The sequence below is a fragment of the Gavia stellata genome, unplaced genomic scaffold (genome assembly GCF_030936135.1).
Source record: "Gavia stellata isolate bGavSte3 unplaced genomic scaffold, bGavSte3.hap2 HAP2_SCAFFOLD_44, whole genome shotgun sequence".
In the NCBI taxonomy this organism is placed as follows: domain Eukaryota; kingdom Metazoa; phylum Chordata; class Aves; order Gaviiformes; family Gaviidae; genus Gavia; species Gavia stellata.
In genome coordinates this window covers 838,342-865,547 of record NW_026777121.1, presented here as the reverse complement: position 1 = coordinate 865,547, position 27,206 = coordinate 838,342, and the positions used below count along the sequence as shown (strand labels likewise).

Sequence of the window (27,206 nt, the reverse complement as noted above, 5' to 3'; positions counted from 1 at the left end):
AGAGGGCATTGCCCGGTCCGGTTCCAGCAGGGCGATGTCGTTCCTCTGCGTGATATTACTGTAGTGCTCGTGAACCAGTAGCCGCTTGATATTGCGCACTTGGGCCTCAGGGCCCAGCTGAGTCAACCGGGTGTGACATGCGGAAACAAACTTCACAACTCACACAGAGTTATAAAGCAGGCATGTTTATTGCGGCGCCGGGTGCAAGGGGATTTCTCCACAAAGCTTGCACACAGGGTTAAAATCATGACAGGTATTTGAAACAGTTAACAAAGTTAGTTACGCCTACTGGTGCTACCCGTAATTAACTATTGGTTAATACTTTTCTTACTTCATCTTAAAGTTACAGTTCTCTTTTAATTCACCACGCATGCTCAGAGAGTAGGGGGATAAATTGGGTCGGGGCTTCTCTAGCTAGGAGGTGTGTTTTTTAGTATTAAAATGAGATTATAATGAGACAAGTTAACTCTAGGGCACTACTTTGGCAGTCCATTCTATTTTTCTACGATTCGTCCTTGCGCTAATCATTATTGCTAGTTAGCAGAGAGTCAGTGAAGACAATCTTTATCAGCAGAGAGTCAGTGGAGACAGTCTTTATCTCTAATATGTCTACGTACTGGTGCAGTTGTTACAAAGTGTCTTCTCTACATTTTTCTTTCTTACTTTTAAACCTTGTTTCAACATAAGCGCTGCGCCTCTCACCCTCTGGGTGACAGTTATCCCCGGGTTCTTGTATTACTATCAAGTCTGCTAGCAATATTACCCTTAATTAGTAGCACTGTTGTAGTTAGTGAATTTATCAACGGCAATCTCGAATCTGTTTCTGTCGCTTTCAATAAAATAACTAATTTCAATTTTTGTGCATCTGCTCAGTGCAAGTCCTCTTGCTGGGGCTCTGATAAATGGGTCAGTGAAAGTCCTGGGACTCTGACAGACAAATTTCGAAACTGCATTCCTTTAACGCGACACCATAAGTCTCAATCTCCCTTTACTTAGGTTCCACCACTTAGACAGCAGGTGGTGGCATTTGTCACTTTTCTAATTAGGCCTTTTCACACATTCTCAAATCTATCCCATCTTCTTACAACCTGGAAAAGAAACAGAAATAGATAATATTTCAATTTTAACTTGATTATGCAATAATACAGCCTTTAAGAGTCCTGTTGAAATGCTTCTCTTCTTCTTGTTGTCAAACTCCGACAGAGGAGTTGGTTAACTCAGGCATAGTAGATCCAGGACCTTTACAGTAGTTGAGACATGAGTTCAGTCTGTGTTCTGGTGTTATCATTATATCAATTCAGCAATGTAGTTAGGGCATAGATGATCACAGTTTAAGCTTTGGTAACTTCCCTTTCTGATAAGGTTTATCCAAAAGGGTTTGTCTTACAGCTAAATTGTTTAAATCTTTGGTATCAATCCCCTCTTTTGAAGTAGTTAGATTTTCTTACCACTTCCATATATTATTCCTGTAAAACATCACTACCTCTTGAAGTAACTTAGAAATTAAATTTATATTGAAGGTACAGCACTGAAGAAATCTTCAGGGTGAGTGTGGCGAATGTGCAAGGAATCCATCCCACAGAAGCTCCCTAGGCAACCTTAGATGTTGGCAACACCAGGGGAGTTTGGTGTGCTGACTCTAAGAGAAACTGCACGGAGGGTGGAGTGGAGTGGAGACACCGCCGCCAGGCTCTGGGATAAGACGGGAACTGGAAGGTACTATGGAACTGACAAGCCGCATATTTCCTACCCTGAGCTGCATATTTACCACCCCGAGCCAACAGTCTGTCATTTTTTGTCAAAATACTATCTTTGGGTGAACTTTGCTCATTATAATCTCATTATAATACCAAAACACCACACCTCCATCCCAAAGCTACCCACCTCCAAGGTGCGACCACCCCTCGCTGAGCTTGCGCTCTGGATTTTTCTCAGTCTATACCTTTAAAAGCAGAACGAGAAACTTTTACACCAATTGCAAGAGAGGTATGTATGACTAGAGTCACTCAAGCTCCACCTGTAAGGACAGATAAAATAAAAATGGCTTAAGAGAGGAGGGATGCCAGGGAAGATACCATCGCAGACCGCCCCTGACACCTGGGATCAGAGCCTCTCTTCCCCCCCACAGGGACGCCTTTGGGTAAGGTTCGAACACTTGGTTACACCGAGTGCTTCCCCGGGCAACTTAGAAGTCTCTATAGAGTTGCTTTATAACTTAACGCGTTTGTCGCCAGGCTATAGTGCTCATATTCTTGGTATTTGCACATGCTTTGCAGGCAGTAATTTTATCACCGGCAGCCCAAAAGAACTTGTGTATCTGTTGCTTCAATAAACTGCACTATTCGTTAATCTAGCCGTGACAGTTCTCACTGAATGCCACCAAATCCCTTAAGTGTGGCCGTGCTAGTTCATGGAACGCGACTAGACTGAAAGTGTATGGTGTTACGAGTGTATCCGTAACCGTGAGAGTTCAACACATTGAACGCGACCGGACTTGTAACACAAAGAGTAGGGCATCACTCAGAATCTAAGCCTAGCTGCCCCCAGCCCCTCTGATACCTGAGGACAAGCTGGAACGCACGGGGGGTTATTTTCTGCCAAATCGCCTTGCCCTTTAATGCAACGCCTCTTTGTCTACACTTGTTGTCTTTGTCCAAATAGTAGGAAACATTAGGCCCTTTAAAGGCTCCTGTGATGTTATCATATTCCTCTAGTAAAGATGAGTTTATTGGTATAATACCCCATGGGATGGGATGACTAGGTGAATGAGAGACTGAGATACATGCTGTGACACTGGTAAGATTAGGCATTCTGCCAAACCCTTGTATCAAAGTTAGAATTGGGACCTCTTCGTCTTTATAGACCTCTGCGCTTCCTGACATCGCTGCAAGAGATATAACCCACAACTTCATGATTCCCGAGTTAATTTTAAACGTTAAGGTCCCTCTTGTTTGACAGTCCATTTTGGTGATGTGGCTGGCTTGATCCTGCTGTAATGTATCAACGGAGTAAGTCCTTCAAGCTTGACAGCAGTATAGGTGGTGAGTAAAATCTGGAGAGGTCCTTTCCACTTCTCTTTCAACGGCTCTTCTCTTTTCTCGTCTGATCATGTCCTCAGATACACCCAGGCTCCAGGTTGGTATTGACACACAGGCACGTCCAGAGGCAGTGGTGCGCTCACAGTGACACACCTGTGGAGAGAGAACAGAAACTTTCCCAGAGAGATAACATATTCTTTCAGGTAATGTTTCCCTACGATTTCAGGATTAACTCCTGTTTCTGTCCCCTGACGAGGTTTACTGTATATGGTCTCAAAAGGACTAACCTTTGCTTTAGTTCTAAGCTGGATATGCATACTTGTTGTAAATACTCTGATTTTTTTAAAGTAATCAAACTATGATCATATAGAAAGTTTAAATTTGATTAATAAATAAAATAATAAAATACAAATGCATAAGTTAGGATTCTTAAGTTAGAAACAATAACCATAGGAACCTCACCAGGGAGTCGCTGTTCCATACTAAGGAACTAACAGTAATGAGATGGAACGATGAAGAATCGAATAGAAAAGTCTTGTTTGAGTCCCGTGACAATGTGACCTGATATGCACCAGTGATGCTGCTTGGAAAATTCCTTAGCTTTCCCATCTTGATTCAAATATCAAGAATGCCAATCAATAGCTATTAATAGAAATAACCATTGATTAATTTAAGTATGGATATTGATAGAATAGTATAATCCAGAGACCGATTACTAAAAATTACATTATATATTCTGTATGAAGGTAACCAGGTATGATTTATCTGTGATTCAATCAGAAACTAACTGTTGAACAATGTAGCATTGTGAATAGGTAGAATTTGCTTGTCAAGAGAATGATAAATTGTAGGCCTGGTCAGTAAACCGAGGAAAACTTAAGAAGATTCCAAGAATAGAATTTTGCAACCAAGCTAAGCATGCACAAAGATTGGGTTCAACTAGAGGACACCATGAGGAAGACTACGGACGACCACCAGAGGACCTTAGATGACCACCTGTGTACCTGAAGGCGCATGCGTCACGAGCATTTACACATACTAATGAGTTCTCGGAAATTGTATGAATATGTTAATTGTTTCTTGGAAATATGATGAATATGTATACTTTGATTGTATATAACTTTTGTAGCAGAGAAACTAAGCACGCACACTAGGTGGAGCGATCCCCTGGGCGTCCAGTGCTGCAATAAAGAAGTGCCTGCTCACCTACATACACTGTGTAGATGAGTTTTTATATTACAGATTTGTAACATCCGTAGCAAAGCTAAGGGTAAAGAATCTGTCCACTTGGCAAATTTTACTTATCTGTCTTTTTAGGCTTTGATTCATTCCTTCTACTTTCCCACTTGACTGAGGTCTGAAAAAGTTTCTAACATTACTAAAAGATACCGGTATCCATTTTGCTGCGGTAGTTCGGAAAAGTCTATTTGCCAGTAGTCTGTTCAACACATTGAACACGACCGGACTTGTAACACAGAGAGTAGGGCATCACTCGGAATCTAAGCCTAGCTGCCCCCAGCCCCTCTGATACCTGAGGACAAGCTGGAACGCACGGGGGTTTATTTTCTTCCAAATCGCCTTGCCCTTTAATGCGACACCAGGTTGTAAGAAGATGGGATAAATTGGAGAATGTGTGACAAGGCCCAGTTAGAAAAGTGACAAATGCCACCACCTTCTGTCTAAGTGGTGGAACCTAAGTAAAGGGAGATTGAGGCTTATGGGAATTAAAAAGTATATCCAGAAGTCTCAAAGGGGGGAAATGTTAGAGAACATCTTGAAACACAAGGTCAAAAACAAGTGAATGGAAAGAATGGAAAGAAGATACTTCCTAACGAATACACCTGGTATTTAGACATATTATCCTTATCCTAGTAGGTTCTATTTTCCTATAGACACAAGTGTTCTTATGAAGACATTCTTGTGGATTTGCCTCTGATGTTAATTGTGGTAGCTACCTGGGTTTCGGGTTTTTTTTTTGTTTTTTTTTTTAGAAGGGGCTTGAACCTAAAAGAGCATAACTACATAGGAGTCGAGGGGCCCCCTGGTTTTAGTGGTCTGCACTGCACAGTGGATCCATAGTTGTATTTAGACCAGCAGTTGTTTGTAGTATTGAAAGAGAAAATGAACTCAAAACAGTTGATGCCAAACATTTTAGGTCTCAGCCAAGGGGTTAGTAAGGTGTCTGGTCCGGATCAATAGGATGCTTTCCTGTTACTTTTACGGCTCTTGCTGGAGGTAGGGATTTGTGGCTTCACTGTCTCAGTGCCCCATGTGCTTTATGATCCTTTCACAATCCCCCTGAGGAACCTGACTTCCAGTTATTGCACTCAAGTTTCATGTTGCTGAGTTCTTAGTCCCTACGCTTTCTATCTTTCCCTATCGTTGGGACGCTTAGTGCTGGTGTCCTTTGGCTTGCTAGTTCTTAGCAGGTCCCACGTACCGTGTCAGAGATTCTGCATGCTATGCTTGATCAAACAATGTAAGTCAAGACAATACAAAATTTGTACATATACTGCAAATAATTAATATAGTCCTGCAGCAGAAATAAGTTAGGCAAATCAAGATATTTTTTTTTTAAAAGGGTTACCGATTCTGCTGATTGCTGAACACAGATCTTGAGACTTCTCAATGGAAGCCTGATATCAGAAAGCACTATGAACAATGTTGGAGTTGGGAGGGAGAAACTGTGAGTCAGCCAGGATCTCCAGTGCAAAGAAAAAGGCACTAGAAAATCTTTGGTCTGTAAGTCGGGGAAGAAGAAATTGAGAGAATATGCCACTTCAATCCTGCATCTTGTTATGAAGTTTGTAAAACAGGAAGGGGAAGAAGGCACTTGCTGAGTGACCTGTAGCATCTGGCCAGAAATTAAACATCCCCGGGGGTTTGCTAAAATCGCCTCTCGGTAACTTCACCAAGCTCTTTCAAACTCTTCTAAAATATTTTGCCCTGTATCTCTCTCTCAGGTTTTCCATATGCTTTGTGCCCTACAAAATAACTATCCTGTAGTGCTGTCTCTGCCGTTCGGTATTTTTGCAGAAGGCGCTCGCTAGTCGGGCGCTGCCCGTAGCTACGGCGTGCCGGTGAGACCGGCGAGAGCGGGTTGTTTGTAACAGCCCGACACACTCGGACAGGCTTGGGCAGCTGCGCGCAGCTGAAGGGCGCTGCTTGTCTTCTCTCACTACCAAACCTGATTATTTGAAGTTCACAGGAGAAAGTTGTAAGTGTTTAACGACAAAAGCAGGGGTGAAATACTGTTGGGTTGTGTCTTGCAAACAAGTTGAGACAAAAAGTGTTGATGTGTAGTCCAAACCGGAGCTTCTCTTCTGATGGAGAGAGCCGCTGCAAATCTCTGGATTTTAAGTCTTTAGCATTTCCCCTCCTTCTCACACCTGGTTTTGAGATTCTCTTTTATCTTTAATTGTATCCCTTTGGCCTAGTCTTCCCATGCCCTGGATTGTTCCCTTTTCACCCCTCCTGCCTTTGCTCTTACAGTGTTCAGGGTGGAAAAACACTTACTTTAAAAAAAGTGTGAAATGTATTTCTCCGTCTGGAATAGCTGTAATCGTAATTTAATCCAATTACGTTGGCTAAACATATTAGCTGGACGTTTTTGTTAACAGCCGACCTTTTTAAAATCTGTGTCCTTGGATGGCGGAGCCGCTGCCGCGGGGAGCGGAGCAGAGGTGTTGTGCGCCGTGAGAAGCTGCCACCCATGGGCTGCCCGGAGCCCGGTGCCTGCGCTGGTTAGAAGGATGCAGTTAGTTCAGTTTTGCTCTGTCACCGAGGAATTAGTGCCTTGCCCCTTCGCACAAAATATAGAGAAGAGTGGCTTGAGCACTCTGTACATGCTATTACACCGAGGGCTTGTACACGTTTCATGTGCTTTAACTTGCCTTTTAATAAGTTTGAGGTTTGCAAACGGAGTCCAGTACAAAGATGTTAGCGAGCTATCCATAAATAACGCATATAAATTAATTTATTTAGAGCCTTCTCTTGGTCACAGACCCTAAGTAAAACACACAAGCTAAATCCACAATATGGAAATATCTGTCTACAACTCCATGGCGGAATGTATTATTTTATCTTGGCTCACTGAGGAGCTGAATATGATCCAACCCTTTGGGGCAAGTCTAAAGAGCAAGCAAATAAAATACTCTGAATTATTCTACCTAATTGAATAAACAACATTCTTGGGAAACAGTTATTTGGCTAAACTTCATTAGACATAAAACTTCTTTGTCTTCTTTTTCCTGTGTCTTCCCAGGTAATGTCCTTCCTATTGTTAGGATAGGTTTAGTTTCAGTAACCCGAGTAGCACGGCAGGGTATAGAATTGTTTCCAAAGATAGTAGATTGTGTTTCTGTCTAGGAACAAAATTCATATTGGTGGTGGTTTTGGTTGCAGTTTGTGTGTTGCACAGTTTAACAGTGTCATCCATGATTTTTATTATTCAAGGTGTACACAGCTTTCCATTGAGCTGAATGCAACATTTAGCTGATTTTCAGGCATCATCTTTCTGATACTACTTTTGCTCCGCCTTGCTTTTATGTAGGCAGCTTTAATGCAAACGTGCTAGTTAATATGAAATAAATGGAGTGGTTGTGCTTTCAATGAGGACAAGAATTCCTGACGAGCAGAGGAGAACAGTTGTCCAATGCTGCTCTTGATGTAACGTCTCGTATGTCGTTGATGGAAAGCTTACAGTAATGGAAGTTACTCGTCCTCTCAAAGCCATCCTTTCAAGTTACATTTTTCCTTCCCCTTGCACTTATACTACCTGTGCCCAAACTTCAATGGACGTAAGGAGTTTTTCAGAAGAAATGTAGGTTTCCGGGTGCATACCTGTGTGCTTGAGCGTTTGTCTTTGGTTTTCTTAACCGAAACGTTCTCAACTCAAGTGGAGGTAGACATTTTTCATATGTATTTGAAAAGGTCCAGACTGGACTGAAGCGGGTCATACAACTGTCACTCAGCTTTTCAAATTAAAAAAAATTGCTAAATTTTCCAAACAAAACCATCAACCTAGCCTCTGAGAGTGAAACATTGAAGCCTGCCTTTGGGTTCCCATAAATATTCAGATTGCCTTGTGATGAATATGGGGTATGAACCTGTACTGATACAGAACTTTGCTGCGAAAAGTTCACTGCTGTCCGCCTTTCCTGTAACCCCAATATTGTGTTTGGTGAAGCGAAATACACTTCTTAACAACCCATCAATTAAAAAAAAATTACTATTTGTTTGGGTTTTTTTTTAACAGGCGAAACGAAGGCTGGAGCTAGGAGAAAGTGGCCACCAGTATCTGGCTGAAGGACTAAAGACTCCAAAGGGGAAAGGAAGAGCTGCGACAAGAAGTCCAGGTAGTCCAACAAGTAAGGGAACTGGTAACACGCTGTATGGCACAGAGTTTTTGATTTTACTAGCTTGAGATCAGTGTGAACCAGCACGACAGGCTGCGTTACCTAGCTAAAGACGCGTGTTTATTACTGTCCTCGCCCGGATGTGTGTGCAACATCCTCGCCCCCGCAGCCAGCAGCACGCAACGGGTTTGCGGCGTGCGTCGATCGGTTGGTGCAGAGCCGCTGAGAGGCCGCAGAGGCTCCTGGCTGCCAGGTCTGTCCCTCCGCCCGCCGGGCAGCCTGCAGCCTCGCCATCCAGGGCCTCCTCTTCACCCAAGGACACGAAGCGGGGGATGCTTAGGAGAGGTAGATGCTGAGGAATCAAGATACTGCGACGGGCTCAAACGCACAGTTATTAGGCAGGGCTAATCGGGCCAGCCGCCTCCTTCGTCGCTGGAGTTACAGCAGCTGATGGGCAGGGTTTATTCCCCCCGGCAGGGATTTGCAAAGAGCGGTAGCTGTGCCCCAGCAGCATTGCACGCTGCCTGCTTTTTGTGAGCTGCCTTCTCTCCCTGCGGTACGACTAGATTATTACTGCCGCTGCTTAGTTGCTGCAAGTCTTCATTTTTGCACGCCTGCGTTGCCTCGGGCAGTAGGTTTCTTGCAACAGGCGCTGGGGGTGTAGCCTTGCCATCTTGTTTGGGGGATTTCAGCAGGAGAGTTAGGCTTGCAGAGGGAGGGGAATGGGGAAAGAGGAGGACTGGGGCAGCAGTGGTAGTGATGGGAGAGCAAGAGGTGTGGAGGGGTACTTGTCCCTCCTCACCAGTCTAAGTCTTGTTTCTGCTGAGGCAGATGGGAAAAGTGAAATTAGCTGAAGAGACGAACTTAATGCGGACAAGTTAAACAAGCACAGTTGTCTTCATTAAACTAAACTTCGTTAAGCTAAATGAAGTCCGTTTTAAATCGAAGTGCGTTCTCGCAGAAGTTCAGTACCATTCGGTGCATAGGATGCTGCTGCAGTGTTGCTAAGGCCGTAGAGAGAACCCCCTTGCTGCATGACCAGGAGCACATCCCCGTTTAGCTGGGGGTCAAGTAGCCTCTTGCCCTTCTCACTCTGACCCTCTCATTCTTTTCCAAACCCCAAATTAAAACAAACAAACAAAAATCATGCTGGTCTAAATCCAGAATGTCGCCTAATTGATACGAATTTTCCTCCAGTTCCCCATGCAGACAAGCCCTGAAGCTACCAAAGAATGAGATACAGCAGGTTCTCTTTGCAAAGAGGCAATGAATTGGTTTTCACTGAAAAGCCATCATATCCTTCAAAATGTTTCAGGGTAGCCTAAAGGTTCACTTTCGGGTAGGATTTCAGTTTTGACTGACTTCTGCAATCAAGTGGGGGACCTGAACCTTGAAAACATGAAAATGACCACCAGATCAGCCTAAGATCCATCCTGCGTAATACTTGAAGCAAATGAAAGGTTTGAGATGTACCAGCCCAGCAGACTTCTAATAATGGCTGGCTCATTTCCCTTGACACAAAGTCCTCAAACATTTAGAATTAGAAATTATTCTCATCTCCATATTTAAACTCTTAAAAGCTCATCTATTGCTACATTTGTGCGTGAAAAGAGCGCGTTGTCTAGTAAGATCCAAGCCGTTTGCTGACTTCTAATTTAAAAGAAGTGGATCCCCTTGCCCAGTTTGAGCATTGTTTGGTTATGGGGAAATGATGATTATAAATTGTGTCTTGCGTCAATCTCCTCTAATTCACTTGAGTTTTCTGTACGCCGTGCCGTGGAGTCTGGCGCTGATGGAATCTGTCGTTGTGTTCACCCACTGAAGTACACCCAAGTCCTGCTTAATTGCATGTGAAACACTTGTCTTACAAGAGGGGAAAATCAAACCCTGATGAAAGCTGGCTATCAGCCTGATGGAGGAGAGTCATAGGGGAATTTTTGGTATTGCTGCCAGAATAAATAGATACTAAAAATACTCTTAAGAATTCACATAGTGAAAACCTAAGTAGAATATTGCATATATGTATCCATCAGACTAATGGAAAGATTTGCATTTAAAAAAATGTATGTATTTGCTCATGTACCTGTGACTTTTGGAAAAGTGCAGCTTGAAATGCAAATAAATACCCAGTGGTAAGTTGTGTCTTAATGCAGAGGTTTGAGAGATTTCTGTAGTAAAAATGAAAGAAATATCTGTAATATGCATCCTTTCATTTCTGGATGCTGCTTTCGGAACCAAAATGAGAAAACTGATTTATCTGTTTTGGTTTTTTTTTTCTCTTTTCTTGCCAAGCTCCAAAATCTCCTTCAGAAAAGACTTGGTATGATACATCACTTGCCCTTCTAACAAAGAAGTTCATTCAGTTGCTGAGCCAATCTCCTGATGGGGTCTTAGATTTGAACAGAGCGGCAGAGGTCCTCAAGGTGCAAAAAAGGAGGATTTACGACATCACCAATGGACTGGAAGGCATCCATCTCATTAAGAAAAAATCCAAAACCAACATACAATGGATGTGAGTATTCCTTATCCTTTTCCTTTCCTGCTGGCTGATTTCACTGTCACAGAGCAGCAGTATTTTTCTTCTCCCACCTTCCATTCTAACACTTTGCCCCAAGCAATCATCCAAAACGCCTTCTATCAGGATAAAGCTTTCTTTTTCTGTTAGACAGGTTTTCAGTGTATAAACAGCATTTGTCAGGGAAACTAGAAAGCAGCATTTTGTCTGAATACTGCATTAAGTCATTTGCTTTTGCAGGCGGCGTAAGTTCTAGGTACACATCTCTACCTACTGCCATCCTCAGTCTTTTTCAGGGTGTGGTTAGAGGAGAGGTGAGTTAGAAGCAAGATTTTGGAAGAGCTTAGAAATATTTGGCTTTTCCCTCTTGGTGGTAGTTCCAAAATGTGTTGGCATGATAAAAAGATGCTTTTTCTGGGAAGCGTAGTTGATGTTGACTCACTATGGGCAGGTTTAGGGAGAAGGAGATGAGGACTTGATCTGCACTGTAAAAGGCTGCCTCTTCCCTTTGCCATAGCACAGGGTCAAGTTTTACAAATGCTGAAAGGGCGTCTTCCCCCTCTGTATCCGTAGGGGCTGCCGTCTGTCGGAGGATGGTGGCATGCTGGCCCAGTGTCAAGGCCTCACGAAGGAGGTGACCGAACTGACTCAGGAAGAGAAGAAACTGGATGAGCTGATCCAAAGCTGCACCCTGGACCTCAAGCTGCTAACAGAGGACTCGGGGAATCAGAGATATCCTTTTTTTCGAAACCTCAGCGGTGGTCAGTCTTGCTGTGCTCTGTAACACAAAGAGAATTCCACTAAGTAATATGATATGAAATATCAGAAATTTCCAGAAGTTGGATAATGGGTTTTAATGTAGTTCTATATAAAAGTTACTTAAGCCACTTGCACCTGTAATGCTTCTGGAATGTCAAAAAAAAAAAAAATGGAGAAAAAGGTGGTGTATGAAGGAGCCCATTAACATCCATGGTCACATAGAGCAGAACCAAGAATTTAGCTGATTAATGAGTGACAACATCCAAAACCTGTGCTCTTTCGATTCTTTTGAGCCCAGAGCAAACCCCATTTTTATGTGTGCAGAAATTATAAAGGCCTGCAGACAAAGTCTTTGCTAAGGTAACGAAGACTTGTGTGTGTGTGTACTCCTTACTTAATAATTTTTTTTATTTTTACATTAAACTGCTGCGTATATAAATTCCAGACACAGAGAGGAAAATAAAGTTGGGAGTCAGTTTAGTCTGAAACTTGCAACAAATTTTTAGATTCCTCTGGTTAGAGAATCTATAGTGGAATATCATAGATAAAGGTTTTATGAGCTCTCAAAATGTCTATTTCAGACTTAATTATTTAATGGAATAGCAATGCTCAATTGCATAAGGTTCATAAGGTTTCTGGTCTTTTGGCTGCTAATACCCCTTGTAAGTAACCAGTTCTCATTTTCACTAGATTTCCCACCTGCTGGCAACAGAAGAGAGCATTTTATTAAATGCTGAAAATGCTGAAAACTTTTATTACTTTTAATGGTCAGTAGTTTTTAAAGAGCATCTAATAAGGTGGACTTATTCTCTGTTTTGAAGGATAGGAAATAACTACAGGAGCGTCAGTAAAAAGTAATGTGAACGATGTAAATACTGTCTTTTGGTTGTGCTTGCATCTCAAAATGCGTATGAAAGCAAGACCACCGAGTGGCATAGGGAGTAGGGTCAGCACTGCCTTCATCCACAAAGAGATTTAGAGCAAAGCAAAACCGAGCATTATACTTCTCTGTTTTTCTAGCGCTGTTTGCGGTGGTAGAGATCCCTGCCCTGCAGTTGATGGCTCCCTTGGGGATGGGCGAGGAGGGATCAGCATTAGCAGCGTCTTGGCCTCGTGCTTTTGGATGTAGGAGAGCGTATTCCCCAAATCCTTCTGTGGCCCTAAGGTTACTGATAATACTAGTGGTTATTGAGGAAGGAATGTGGATGTGTGACACCTGGGGACGAATCTGAGCGCATCCCAGTATGGTCGTTCGCTCGCCTCACTGAGGTCTGACGTGAGGTGACCTGCTGAAGACTCAGGGAGCTGGGAAGCCTCTTCCTTTGCTCCATCTCTGAAGGCGAAGTTTCTGCTTTTGAAAATGTTTTTCTTTTCCCTTGTGATTAGATAGTGCCAAAACAGCGTTTCTGCCCTGGCTGTGTGCTTCCTCCTCCTCCTCCTAAATAGAATCAGACAGTAACTGATCGCTACCTTGAATGTTTTGGGATATGCCCAGCTTTGAGCTACAGCAATGAAGATTGTCGTTCTATTTGAAAACCATGCAACCCTTTCCGTTGTTCATACAGTGGCAGCCACTGTTGCTGTAATTTGTACTCTGCCTTTGCCAACCTTAGTAAACCTTACTAAAGGAGTGGTAGAAGCCTCAATAAAAGCCATTTGCCTGAGAGCTGACCTGTTGTTTAGCCCCCTGACCTGTTGCTTTGCGTTTGGTCCAAGTCAGGTGTGAGAGGCTTGCCAATGTGACACCCATCTACAAGAAGGGCCGGAAGGAGGATCTGGGGAGCTACAGGCCTGTCAGCGTGACCTCGGTGCCGGGGAAGATTATGGAGACGTTCATCCTGAGGGCGCTCACAGGGCACGTGCAGGACAAGCAAGGGATCAGGCCCAGCCAGCACGGGTTCATGAGAGGCAGGTCCTGCTTGGCCAACCTGATCTCCTTCTATGACCAGGTGACCCGCCTCGTGGATGAGGGAAAGGCTGTCGATGTTGTCTACCTGGACTTCAGTGAAGCCTTTGACACTGTCTCCCACAGTATTCTCCTGGAGAAGCAGGCAAGTCATGGCTCAGACAGGTGCACTCTTCGCTGGGTAAAAAACTGGCTGGATGGCCAAGCCCAGAATGTCGTGGTGAATGGAGCGAAATCCAGTTGGTGGCTGGTCACAAGCGGAGTGCAACAGGGCTCAGTTTTGGGACCGGTCTTGTCTAATATCTTTATCAATGATCTGGACGAGAGGATCGAGTACAGCCTCAGCAAGTTTGCAGACGACACCAAGTTGGGTGGGAGTGTTGATCTGCTTGAGGGTAGGAAGGCTCTGCAGAGGGATCTGGACAGGCTGGATTGATGGGCCGAGGCCAATTGTATGAGGTTCAACAAGGCCAAGTGCCGGGTCCTGCAACAACCCCATGCAATGCTACAGGTATCAGAAACAGTGGGGCCAGCAGGAGTAGGGAGGTGATCGTGCCCCTGGACTCGGCGCTCGAATGCTGTGTTCAGTTTTGGGCTCCTCACTACAAGAAGGACATTGAGGTGCTGGAGCGTGTCCAGAGAAGGGTGACGATGCTGGTGAGGGTTCGGGAGCACAAGTCTTGTGAGGAGCGGCTGAGGGAGCTGGGGTTGTTCAGTCTGGAGAAGAGGAGGCTCAGGGGAGACCTTATCGCTCTTTAAAAACTACCTGAAAGGGGGTTGCAGTGAGGTGGGTGTTGGTCTCTTCGCCCAAGTGACTAGTGACAGGACAAGAGGAAATGGCCTCAAGTTGCACCAGGGAAGGTTTAGGCTGGGTATTAGGAAAAATTTCTTTACTTAGAGAGTGGGGAAGCACTGGAACAGGCTGCCCAGGGAGGTGGTGGAGTCACCATCACTGGAGGCGTTCAAGGAACGTGTGGACGTGGCATTGCGGGACATGGTTTAGTAGGCATGGTGGTGTTGGGGTGATGGTTGGACTTGATGATCTTACAGGTCTTTTCCAACCTTAGTGATTCTGTGATTTTGTGATTCTGTGAGATGTATTGGCGTTTTGAGCTTGGGCAGTTTGTCTTACTGTATGGTAACAGCAGACATTTACCAAAATTGTTCACATTTACACCCCCCGAAGGTAGAATAATAAATTAGGCTCTTTATTTCTATGGCATAAATACTGTGCTAGATACCTCACGGATGACGAAACCAAAGACCTGGAAGCGCTTGCCTGTGATCGCGGCCGTTTCACAGTTTGCGACCAAAAGCTCTGTGACACCTCAGTTACGCAGGTCAGTAAGTGAGGCACCACCGTGCCAAAACCCACCAAAACGCTCACGTTGATTTGGACAAATTCATGTTGAACAGCAGAATGTTCAGATTCATCCCGTGCTTATGCAGAAACCAACTTTCTGCACTGTCAAGTTGTTCAAAGTAGTTGTTTAAGTAGTTTTTTGAAATAATTTCATATAATACAAATGAATAAATAAATATCTGAATATATAAATGTTTAACAAAAAAGCCTCAAATGAAAATGGACATTATCATTTTATCGATGACTTCAAAAATATATTGTGTATGCGCATCTGTAAATTCCTTTACATTTTTTCTGTGATTTCCAGTTCTCTGCCATTTCACAGCAAGCGTGTAAAAAAATTTTGCTTCGCACAGTCTGCGAGTAATTGCGGGTTGTTGAGCTTTAGCTTAAGTAGCTTTACGCGTGGAAAGGAGAAGAGAGAGGACTCGGCATGGAGAATCCCTTTTGTCACTCAGTAGTGGCCCCAGCTGTTAGATCAAAGGGAAATTCTCACACCGTTTCACTGCAATTGTGATTCCAGTGTAGAGAACAGAAAACTTTGGGCTGAAAGCAACGTAGCCATGAGAAAATGGAAGAATAATTGAAAGAATTATGCCTCTTCTAATAGTCTGAATATATTATCAACTGGGTTGGAAAATTCCTTAACCGTGATTACATTAGCTTATGTGACGTATCAAGATATTTGAAAAATTAGTGGCCTTAAAGACCAAACTGTTATAGTTGTGAAAGCTCCTCCAGAAACAAGACTTGAAGTGCCTGACCCAGTGGAGGTAAGGAGAACCTGGCTTTTCCTGCCAGGTTATAGATCATTTTTCTATAGATGGAGCAAGTGTGTTGAGTCTTACTGTGGTAACTGATGCCCAGGTTGGATTATAATTGGCATACAGTCCTATATTCATCTGTCTTATGAACTTTGGAAGTGTTTTTTTTTTTAAAAGGAAGGGGAATCTTAAAAACCGTTTTATACAAAGCGATCATTATTCGTTCCTTTTCTCTCAATTCCAGCGTTCCTTCAGAGGAATCCACACTATTTACAGGTTATTCTCTTTTGCCATACTTTATGTGAAGAGCAGCTCTTCCTTGACAGTTGAAATTTCCTGTTTGCAACCATGTCAAATCTCTCTCTTAAGAGACTCAGCTCTTCTTTTTTTTTTTTTTTTTTTGCTTTGTGTAGTTTTAGTTATAAAATTCATGGCCAACTCAGTGCCTTAAGCGTCTTGATGACTCATATTATTGATATCCTAATTTATTGAGACATATGTTTTCATGTAGGATTTTCTTTTCTGAAGTGTTAGTTATTGTAGAAATGTGTGTTTTACTCCTAGAATCCATTCTTGCCCTTCCTTCTTCCATCATCATCTTTGCTTCATTGACACTGATTTTACACATCTGTGTAAAACATTGTACATTCTGCTAGTGCACTTTTTGTTTGCTATCGTGAAGTCTGTAGGGGATGGGGATTTCCTTTCCCATTTTATGAAAAGTACTTCTGTTTCTGAAGCTGTCTGTGTTCATCCCAAGTGGCAAGCGATAGGACAAGAGGAAATGGCCACAAGTTGCACCAGGGGAGGTTTAGATTGGATATTAGGAAAAATTTCTTTCCTGAGAGAGTGGTGAAGCACTGGAACAGGCTGCCCAGGGAGGTGGTGGAGTCACCATCACTGGAGAGGTTCAAGGAACGTGTGGACGTGGCATTGCGGGACATGGTTTAGTGGGCATGGTGGTGTTGGGGTGATGGTTGGACTTGATGATCTTACAGGTCTTTTCCAACCTTAGTGATTCTGTGATCTGTGTCCCTTTTCTGTTGCCCCTTGCTACTCAAGCCACAGTCTCTCTCTCTCTGAGTGCCAGCTTTTGTATATGAGATGTCTGGCTCTCATTCTTTCATCCTCACTCTGTTTCTTTTCCTTACCTCAGGTAGATGTCTAGGGTAGCTCAGCTGCTTCTCCCTTCCCTTAGCTGATGTCACAGTCGCAGAAAAAAATGCTTCAGGTGGCTTTTCTTTGAAGATATCCTCAGGGAGTAGCTTTACTTTTCTTCATTCCTCTCATGGTTTATGAACCACATGGTTCAGCTGCTCCTGGGATTTTCTCTCTTGGGGGCAAAAGTGCGCTGCTTTACAATTCCCGGTTGTTATGACAGAGCCGAGTATGTTGTGCAAAGGCGAATAATTTGCACGAGCCACTGCTTTAGAGATTCAAAAATGTACCCGATTTCTTCTCTCAGGGAGCAATGAGACATAGGGCTAAACCCCAGAAAGCCCCGTGCTGCCTTCATACCTCTGTGTTACTCCTGCATCCCTACCGCTGGGCTGGTTCCACCGCACCCAGGGCCGGCTGCTGCCGGGCGGGCAGGACCAGACTCCGGATTCCTTGTCGCTTCTTTCCCTAAGATTATTCTCTACTTGCTTAGGCCCATTACGGTTTCCATCCTTTTTTTCCCCTGCCTGTGTCCTTCATTTCCCCTTTGAACCTAGGTGCAGGTTTCGGAAGAATAAATCATTTTGCTGCAGTGAGGAAGGGATGTCTTTTATCAGTATCCATAAATCTATACTGTTATCGTTGCTTGCTTTCCTGTTTCTTTCCTCTAGGCATTACGCTTTGATTCTTTAATTCAGGGAAAACAGGCGGGTAGAGGGAGATGCACACAATCATTAAAACTAGCGCCTAGACCTCCCTTATCCCCTATACCCAACTTCCTCATTTAATTTTCAGCTTCAGGCAGTACAAGTCCTATTTCTTTCTCTCATTTGCAGTTACATCTCAGTGTCTTTTTTTGCACACCTCAGTCACTCAACAGTACCTTCCCCAACTCCTGCTCTTCCCATCTCCTTTTTTCTAACTATCTATAGCGTTGCCCTGAGTACTCTTCACTGTTTTCTGTGCCCTGGGGTATCCCTGTTCGGTTGTTGCTCTCTGTATTTGTAAATGCTGTCTCCTATGCTGAGTAACTGTCAGAACGCAAATAACACAAGGAACTTTTTGTCGAAGGGCACAATAAAATGTATTTGAAAGAAGTCTGCAAAGAGGTATATCATGCCCGTACTCCTGCTTTTTAAAACTATTAATGTAATACAGCTGGAGCAGGTTTATTTTTAACTGGAGTCATTTATGATTTTGTTTCATAAGACCACGAGCAACTTTGCAGATTTTCTGTCTATATATGTCATCTTCTTGTACTGCATCAGTGTGTGAAAGTTAAGAAAAAAATATTTCTTGAGATTAATTAGGAGTTCCTGTTATTCAGAAACACCATCAAAATTAGAGCTGCTGCCTTGAGGGGGCAGAAAGACTTACATCAACAAGTTTGGGTGAAGAAAATGGCATCTTTTTTCTTCTTTTGTTATTTGGAAAAACTTCCCTGATAAACAGGGGGACTTACATACACCTACTTGAGATCAGTGGGAATTAGTGCTGAAGGTTTTTGGATGAGCGAGAAGGATGTTTTGGCATTGTTTAAAAGCAGAAACGTTTACACAAATACATCCAATAATGTTGTTATGAATAGTAACAAAACCTGTGACTTGCATCCCATAGTCCCATGACATCAGAGCACTCCAGGTTATTATGGTTGTAGGAAAATGTTAGGAGTTCAATCCTTCATACCTCTCTGGTTATGATACAACACATAAAACGGTGGGCTTCTGCGGTGTCTCTCCTACAGACAGGGGGAAAAGCTTTTATGTTCTCTCCAGTCTACAAGAGACATCAGCCAAGCCTTTCACATCTTCAAAAAAATCCATGGGGGATTTCAGGTTCTTTTGATTTGTAAACGATGTATTCCACCACTCGCACCCCAACAAGAATTTACTCAGTGTCGTCAATGTTCTGTTGTGTTCATTGGTGTAACACCTTACTGAGGTTTCTTTTGTTAGCAGCATGCATTGATACATTTCTCTAGTACTCAAGGACCTATTGAAGTTTACCTGTGCCCAGAGGAAAACGATGCCCTCAGTCCAATGAAAGCCTATAGTCAGGACCACAAGAGAAATATTTCCAAAACCATTTCCAAAGGTAAAAATATTTCTTTGTGATACTAACGGCCTTCCTTCGTGCTCTCATTCAAGATTTCATTTTAAACTTCAGATATCCAGCTCTGATTTTTTGGCTTTATTTTTCTAGGAAGCGAAAAGCTAAGGTATCCGTTTTCCACTCTGCCTGTCTGGTTGAGAGAGGGGGAAATATGTTTAAACAACTGATGCAGAAGAAAAATAAGTTTCATATTTGCATATCCGATGGAACTATGGGAACTAAGTTTGTGCAATACTGAAGAAACAAACAGTTTTGTTCCTTTTGCGTTTTCAAGACGGGAGCAGCAACGATTCGCCTCAACGCCAGAGGCAGAAATCTCTGTGTAAGGGTACATGCAGCTACGCAGTGTCACTGATGACGTCTGTTGCCTAGACAGTTTTCACTTTGACTATGAGTTGTACCGAAAAATGGGCATCTCTCACTACGCTTGATTTGGTTTTTTTCCCCCAGTAGTTGTTTGAACCTTGTAAAATAATTTTTTAGTAGAAAAGTCAGAGGGGATAGCAACACGCCTATTTTTGAGCAGCCCTTTGTAACATATCAAAAACAAGCTAGAAATTATATGGAGGCCATTTTTTGTTGAAGTGATCCTTTATGAAAGGCCCTTTACACAGTGGTTACTTTGTTTGATCAGTGTCTAGTATTTCTAATGAGATTAAACAGGTCATCTTTATTTTTTTCTCTCCCTCCTCTTCCAGAAGCGGCTTCTGCTAACTCAGGACAAGGTGACTGCTCAGTAAATATGGCAACAATCTCTCCGTTGGCTTCTCCAGCCAACCTTCTCCAGCAGACCGAGGACCAAATTCCCCCAAACTTTGAAGGACCCTTTGTGAATTTGCTGCCTCCTCTGCTTCAGGAAGATTATTTGCTGAGCCTTGGGGATGAAGAAGGCATCAGTGACCTCTTTGATGCTTACGATTTAGAGAAGCTTCCTTCATTGGTGGATGAATTTCTAACAGCTGATTGTCTTAAACGCTGTCCGTATCTAAATCGTGGTTTTAACGGAATGAACAAACCTGCCATCATTCCGAGTTGTCCCCTACTTACTGTCAAATAGCATTATTAAATAAACTAGGCTCTCGAACAGTGCTGATCTTTTAATTAAGTACTCCCTGAAATACTATAAAGAACAAGGGAAGGCTTTTACAGCAAGGCCTTCTCCTTGCCCCTGAGCTCCAGTGCCTTGTGAGTCAGCAAGCGCAAGCAGGCGACCGTAAATGTTTTGTCTTCACACTCCCCCAGTCTCTGCTTCCCCTGACAAGGGGGCTTACGGAGGAGGGCTCAATGAACTGGTTTAGTCCTATATAACAATTTTATAATAGTATTTCAGGTTGTGCCTTCTGCAGAGAATGCATGTCTTTTGAGTGTCACAACACGGGTTGTACCTGCAGTGAACGTAAAGATGAAGTAATGCAAAAGCGTGCAATGGGATTCTTCAGCTCCTTGTGGGAATGTTTAAATTGCTGTCATAATGCTCATTTTGAGCTCTGTATATGTCTCATTATGAGGTCAAATACTTATGTCCTTAAAAGCTTTTAATGAAAAAATACACTGTAAATGTAGTGTATATTGCAGCTATTGAAAAGTATAAAGTTCTGCCACTGCTCGTAGTAATCACAGATTTTAAAAAATGCTTGTGTGTGTGCGTGAAAGTAGATTTTGTTGGTTGTTTCTTTAAACTGGAACGAAGATGCACAGTTCAATTTTACTGCCCCCAGTGTGCATTAGAACTGGTACATAAATTTCTGTGGTACTAAGTGGGGCTTTGTGTTAAGTGCCTACTAGAGATGCACTGTGGGTTTTTCCCTCTATGGAAAACACGTATGCCAAGCTTTGTTTGTTCAATAGATCATATTTATCTCGGTGGGTTAGCTTCCTCTGCTTACAGCTTTTTCTAATTCTCTTCGCCAGCAAAATGGAACTAATTTTTTTCCAAAGTATCTAACTGTAAGTACCACATCAACTGAATTGCATTTATTTTTTGAAGATCTTTGAGAGTATAGTATAGTACCAATATTTATTTTTTGAACGTGAGAGGAATTCTAAGAAGTCTTAAATAATTTTTTTTTTTGCGTGTAAAATACGTTGCCGTGTTCTGGGCTAAATTAATGTAATGTTGATTAGATGATGCCCATATAATCCTTTTGTTTCCATTTCTGTTCTGCTTGTCTGACACACTCAGAAAATTAGTACTATTTGTACTGTAGTAGAATATTGTGTATGCAGGTTTTCTGGTACCATTGAGTTGCTGCTATGAAAGCTCACACATGAAAAGGCAAGCAGTCCCAGTACTAATAAGAAAACTGTATGACTGTGTGAGTTTTGGAATGTAACAAATGTATGAAGGGCAACACATAAAGAACTGTAAAACAGTGTTAAGTGTGTGTGTGTTTGTACAAATGTGGGCATAGATCATTCAGCAGTGGTATTTAAGTTGACGTATGTTCTCAACTCACACTTTAGTTACCTAGCAGTTTTGTCCAATAGAATTAATTTGTAAACACTGCCAGAATATTTTCTAGCTGGTTTGTAATTTTTTAAGAGTTTTTTAAGATGTGGATGTGTAAATAAAATTGCAGTATTTAAAGTTTTTGTCTTGTGGAAGAGGAAAGTTAAAAGTTGTGTGAGCGTGAAAATTTGCGAGACAAAGGGGCACTTCTGCGGGGGAAGAGAAAACAAAGACTTAACGCAGACCATCTCTTTTTGTACAAATTAAACACTTCCCCCAATGTGTGGGGCCAAAATACTAATCTAATTTAGCTTTGCATTGTATGCTAGTTTAAAAAGAAACCCTCTGTAAAATACTGTAAAAAAAAAACCCAACCAAAAAAAGCTTTTATGGTGGGTTTTGTAAGTCGATTTATGAAAGGATGACCTGTTCCCTAGCTGTGATCTCACCACTTCAAATGGATGTAATTTGAGTAAATTTTGTATGGTAATGAATCAATAAAAAGGATTTTTTAAAGAGTTTAGATTTGTATACAGCTCTCTATTCTTACTCTTGGTGCCTATCATGCTGCTTCTTGGAACCCAGCTGGTACTATTTTCATTATTAGTGCTCACACTCCTTTGACACCAGGTATGTTTCAATCCCTTTTTTTTAATTATGCTAACAAGAAGTTCAGCATTTTTTTTAAGCCAGAGTGAAACAAGAATAAAAGACACATGTAAAGAGACACAGTAGGAGATCCAGAGGTTGGGATAACACGGGTTTATTTTTATTTATCCCCCCACATGAATTATGAACAGACTTCTTGCAAACTTCATAGAAATTGGGTTATTCTAGGATTAAATGACATGAAAGCGATTGTTGAGGAACTCTTTAACCTTCCTACTGATAATTCTCCAGAAGTCTCCTAATAGGAGCCTTGAAAAGAACGAGTTCTGGTTACTTGAGTCATCTCCAGCAGTCTCTTGCACCAGACATGCATTTACAAACTTGTACTCCCTTTCTGGTCTTGGTGCTGCCACCATTCTAGATGCATGGCCATCAACTAGTAAAAGAAAAAAAAAACTATCAGGATAATAAAATCACAGTAATATGGTTGTTTGCTTAAATGTTACGCTTCTGAGCAAGTTGTATCTGTCTTGCATCTTCTACGCACACAAGGAGAAGGCTACTACTTCATCCCTTTATGCACTTGTCCCTACTCTGACTTCTGCACCCAGCAGTACCGAAAGGAAAGTTAGAGAAGATCCTCTGTTCTTCTACATTTCCAATAAAGAGTAACGGAGGGCTAGAGGACTGTGCTCTCCCTTTGAAGCAGAGACAGCCATAAATGTCCTCTTTCTGTCCTGGCTGTCATAGCTCCCTGGCCTGTTTGCAGTTTCTCTGTTCCACAGCTGCCATAAGCACTTCTTTATTCGCCCTTAGAATCTGCTACTGATTGCCACTTCTCCTGTCGTTTTCTCTCTGCTTTCTGTAGCTGCTTTGTAAACTTGGGATGTGCTGAGTTGCAGGAGGAAAAAACCAGCCCGTTCAACTACTTAGTTCTGCTCCCCTGAGCTAGCGCAGTGTACCTCAACATTATTCAGCGTACAAATATTACTTTCAGGGAGGCTTTATTGGGGCCCGTATGCGCTGCATTCCTTGGCTGCCAGCAGATGGAAAGGAATTCTGAGAAATCGGGCAAAACTGGCCTGAATGATAGGCAGCTACATGCTCCTTTACACACAGGAGAGGAGTTTAAAAAAAAAAAAGGGGGGGGGTGGGGTGGTGTTCCTGCCCTTGAACCTACAGTGAGAACTTGTCCACCTACAAATGACAGACACCATCACTTTCTATTCTTTTTTGACTTATACCTGAAAGAGTCAGTTACACCACTGTCTTGATGCAGACATGGACATTTTTGTTGCAGAAAGAAAGTACGAAAGATATGTAGGGTACTTTTTCTGGCATGAGACATTGCTACATGTTTAGAAGCACCAAATTTAGCAGTATACGCTGATTTTTTCCTGTGTGTAACACAGTTAATGCACCATGCCATTGGTGTTCCTGGAGCCAACAATTCTCAAGGTTAAGTGAACCAAGAGCAGCTATAGCAAAGTCATGGAGTGGTAGTAACTAAAGCATAAACAAATAGAATTCATCTCCCCATTTTCCTTTCCTTGCTGAGGCAAAAGCTGCCTGGATATTACTCTACAGCTGAGCAAAGACCAACAGAATGCTTTGCCTTTGTTACGTTCAGGAGCTTCTTTAACCACTTTTTTCTTTCTAAAACTTGACAGGGAGAAAGTGGCACAGCTAACAGAAAAAAACGGGTTGCTCTCAATTCTGAAGGGCGCTGAATGGTGCTGACAAACGACCAGCCAAATTCTCCTAAATTGCAGGAATAGAAGAAGGAATCCAGTTTCTTCTATCTTGGAATCAGGACTCTCCTAAGAGGAATCTTAGGATTCCCCATTTTTTTCCTGCATGCCTTCCCACTTACTTTTCCACCCAGAACTGCATGTTAGTTATCTGAGAAGAAGGTTGTCATGGAAAAATTGGGCCCTCACTTCCCTGGCTGTTTCCCTTCCCTAAGGACAGTGGTTGAGATGCTCTAAAACAACTAAGGATGTTCTCTTCTACTAACCATGAGCTAAAACTGAGGTTTGTATTTTATTTTCCTAGTAGTTTTTGTATTTTCCAACTCCTGCAAAAACCTGGAATGACTTAAAACGGTGTCTCCGAGCCTACCACCCCTCTTCAGCAGGAAGTACGGTATGCCGGCAACTTGGAAAGCATGTATTCTAAAGCTCTTCTTTGGACATTCAAGGAACTGGAGCATGTATATTGCCCGTCTATAGAAGGCCAGTACTGGAACTGGTATTGCCAGCTGCTGTCTCTTCAAGAGCAGTTTTCCCAGGTGGGTATAGAGAAGCTTTCTTCCTGCGGTCGAGAGATGGTAGGGAATCATCTGCTTCCCTTGCTACCTGCTGCACTACCAGCAGTCTGTGTGCAGCTTGATGTATTACGAATATGCTACAAAGCAATTCAGATTTGTGAGCTTCAAAAGCACTTAAAGGGTGTCTTCCATGTTGTGGCCACATCCTAGGACTGAATAGGACTGTGCTGGCACAAGGGCTGCTTGACATTATGAATTCTTGGCAGCGGGACAAAGTAAGGACTCCGCCGGATCATGCTGAAACTGATCAGCACGGCCTGTTTATGTCACTAGGCATGGGACTCACAGGTTATTCCTGCCTGGGAGCTGCTCTTGGAGCTCACTGCCTCCCCTTCACGAGTGGTGTTTTGTCAGTCTGGGCCATCGGGAGATTTTTGGATATGTCTAGCAGGCTATCTGTGCTTTGCTTTTTTGAGTCAACCATAAACCAGCACTGATGTCAGCCCAGTTTTGTTTAACCAGAGCTGTAACACTTGGCTAGTCGAGATAACTGTGGGGTAGTGCAGTGCCGTGCTCCCAGAACAGAGAAGTTGAATTCAAGGACTGCATATGAAATACCTAGAAAACTGAAAAGGAGAAGGAAGGGACTCGCTAACCTTATCAGGAAGCAGTTATAATACTGATTGTCGTTACTGACATACCAAGGACTACTTACCCCGTACTATGAAGGAGGCTGTCTAGAGCAGATCAATGCAGCTACTGATGTTAAGATGGTCTCCTCCATTTTCTTCTGGGCTAAAAATGCTGCAAAAATAATGAATTACACATCACTCAGTCCCACTGAGAGTACCTCTGGAAAGTACTTGTGTGCTTAAACAAAGACCAATCACAAAGGCAAATGTATCTTAAGCTGTAAGGATGACTCTATCATGAGGCCAGGGTGATATTAATAGTGCTCAGTCCTGCCTAGAATGATTTGTTCTTAAAGATTGATTTAAATTAAGTGCTTGTTACTTTCTGTCCCAGTTTTTCCTCTTCAAATCTCTGTTACTTTGTTCTCATTGTTATCCCTTTTTTGCCTGTGAACATTGTCAGGGAAGTGTGACATAAAGTGAGACCCAGTTTTGAAGAAAAAGGAGAGGGAGGGGAAGCGATATCACAGGTAGAAGTTGCCAAGTTTTACCTGCTGGCACACCGATAGGCCTAGCATGGAATACGCTCAGGGCGTTCATTCACTCTTCCTCCAGTTCGAGGGAGACTATCCTCTGCTATCTGGAGAATAGAATCATGATTCCAAAGGCTCCTTCTAAAGAGAGAAACTTCATGTTTGAAACACAATTACAAGAAATGGTGATTTTTACACCCCAAAGCAGGCTACCCCAAAATAAAATAAATATGTTAAAGATGCAGTATCAATAATCTTTTTAGGTTAACTGTGTATATAAAAAAAAAGCAATAGCATTATGCTTGCCCTCTAGAACACGCTGATCAAGAAGGAAGCAGTACATTTAACAATCTGTCTGCTCAGAGCCCTGGCTTTACCCATCCACAGCCACACTAATGGCTTCCAAAACATTAATCAGAAAAGTTGCTACTAGCCCTATATTGGCGGGAAACAATGCCAGAAACTTTAGCCATCTAATATTAAATACTTGGACCAACAACTCCCTAACTTGTTACAGAAAATCGTAACCAAGAAAACTCTCCAAACCAAATGATAGTTTAGAAAGCCGACATTGGTTTATTGCAGCGCTGGGTGCATGGGGGATCCTTCCTCCTAGAATGCACACCCAGTTGGAATCATGACAGGTATTTAAACAGTTAACAAAGTTAGGTACGCCTCCTGGTCCCACCCTTTAGCTAACTAGTGGTTAGGATCTTTCTTACTGCATCTTAAGGATACAGTTCTCTTTGAATGCACTACCCATGCCCAGAGAGCAGGGGGCTTATTTGGGTTGGGGGCTTTTCTAGCTCGGAGGGGTGGTTTTTAGCATTCTAATGAGGTAGGTCAGCCTTAGGGCGCCCATTTGGGGCATTTCACCGACTTTGCTGTTTGGCCAAGTCTCAAGTTTGTGTATCAGCCATTATCAGGAGACCCAGAGGCTGTATCAGGTGCTCGATCTCCGTATACTTTTGTCTCCAGGTAGACACCGTTAACATAACCCGATAGAGCTAATGGCCACAGCCAGCCTGTTTCCAGGAAAACGAATGCATATTTCAGTTTGTGTGAGGCAGCATCGTCTTAACTCATCTGTACAAAGTTTGCACAAAGGGGTCTGTTTTTGTATGCTCACTAATTTGTTTAAGTCTTTGGTATCAAACTGACTGAACAGAAAAGCTGCTACCAGCATTGTATTTTGAGGAAATGAGCGATTAAAAAGAAAAGGGCTGTGGGCATGGCAGGCATCAATAGCTCGTCATTACGCGGAAACTTCCGAATCCAAGTGCTTTAACTGGCTTTTACTGCCGGACCTAGTTTTCACTCAAAACGGAGGTGAGTCTCCAAGGATGCGGAGAAACGAAGCGCGGAGGACGCGTGGCCTTGGCGCTCGGCAGATGCCCCGGCGCCGGTGATCTGCGCTGCAAACCCAGCCACGGCGCAGCGCCGGAGGACACCCCATGGCAGCGCCGGAGGACACCCCCTCTCCAGCTCCACGACTTCCCCTTCCCCCTCGCCACAGCTGACGCTCCCAGCACGGCGGCCCGGCGCCGCGGCCACGGGAGCAGCCGTGAGGGCTCCTACGGCCCTAGCGCCCGCCGCGCCCTCCCCCGCCCCGCTCCGGCCAGGCCTCAGCTCTGCTCTTCCCCCACGTACGGCACTCCACCGGCGAAAGGAGCGGGAGCGCCGGCCCGGCGGACAAACCCCTCGGCGGTCGCGCAGCGGGACGGGCAGGCCCGCGCTGCCGC

The 27,206-nt window shown here is 43.2% G+C and overlaps 1 long non-coding RNA gene and 1 pseudogene across 2 annotated transcripts; one reads left to right on the top strand and one right to left on the bottom strand.

Moving 5' to 3' along the window:
- Window positions 1–605: 605 nt before the first annotated feature.
- Window positions 606–20,190, top strand: LOC132321708 (transcription factor E2F3-like; annotated as a pseudogene).
- A 1,978-nt stretch (window positions 20,191–22,168) lies between these two features.
- Window positions 22,169–27,193, bottom strand: LOC132321751 (uncharacterized). 2 transcript variants are annotated; one of them, XR_009484874.1, is made up of 4 exons: window positions 27,115–27,193; window positions 25,483–25,605; window positions 25,015–25,103; window positions 22,169–22,466 (listed from the first exon to the last, which is right to left on the bottom strand). It is a non-coding gene; the product is annotated as an uncharacterized LOC132321751 (long non-coding RNA). The 2 variants fall into 2 exon arrangements; XR_009484875.1 differs by lacking the exon at window positions 25,483–25,605.
- Between the last annotated feature and the right edge of the window lie 13 nt (window positions 27,194–27,206).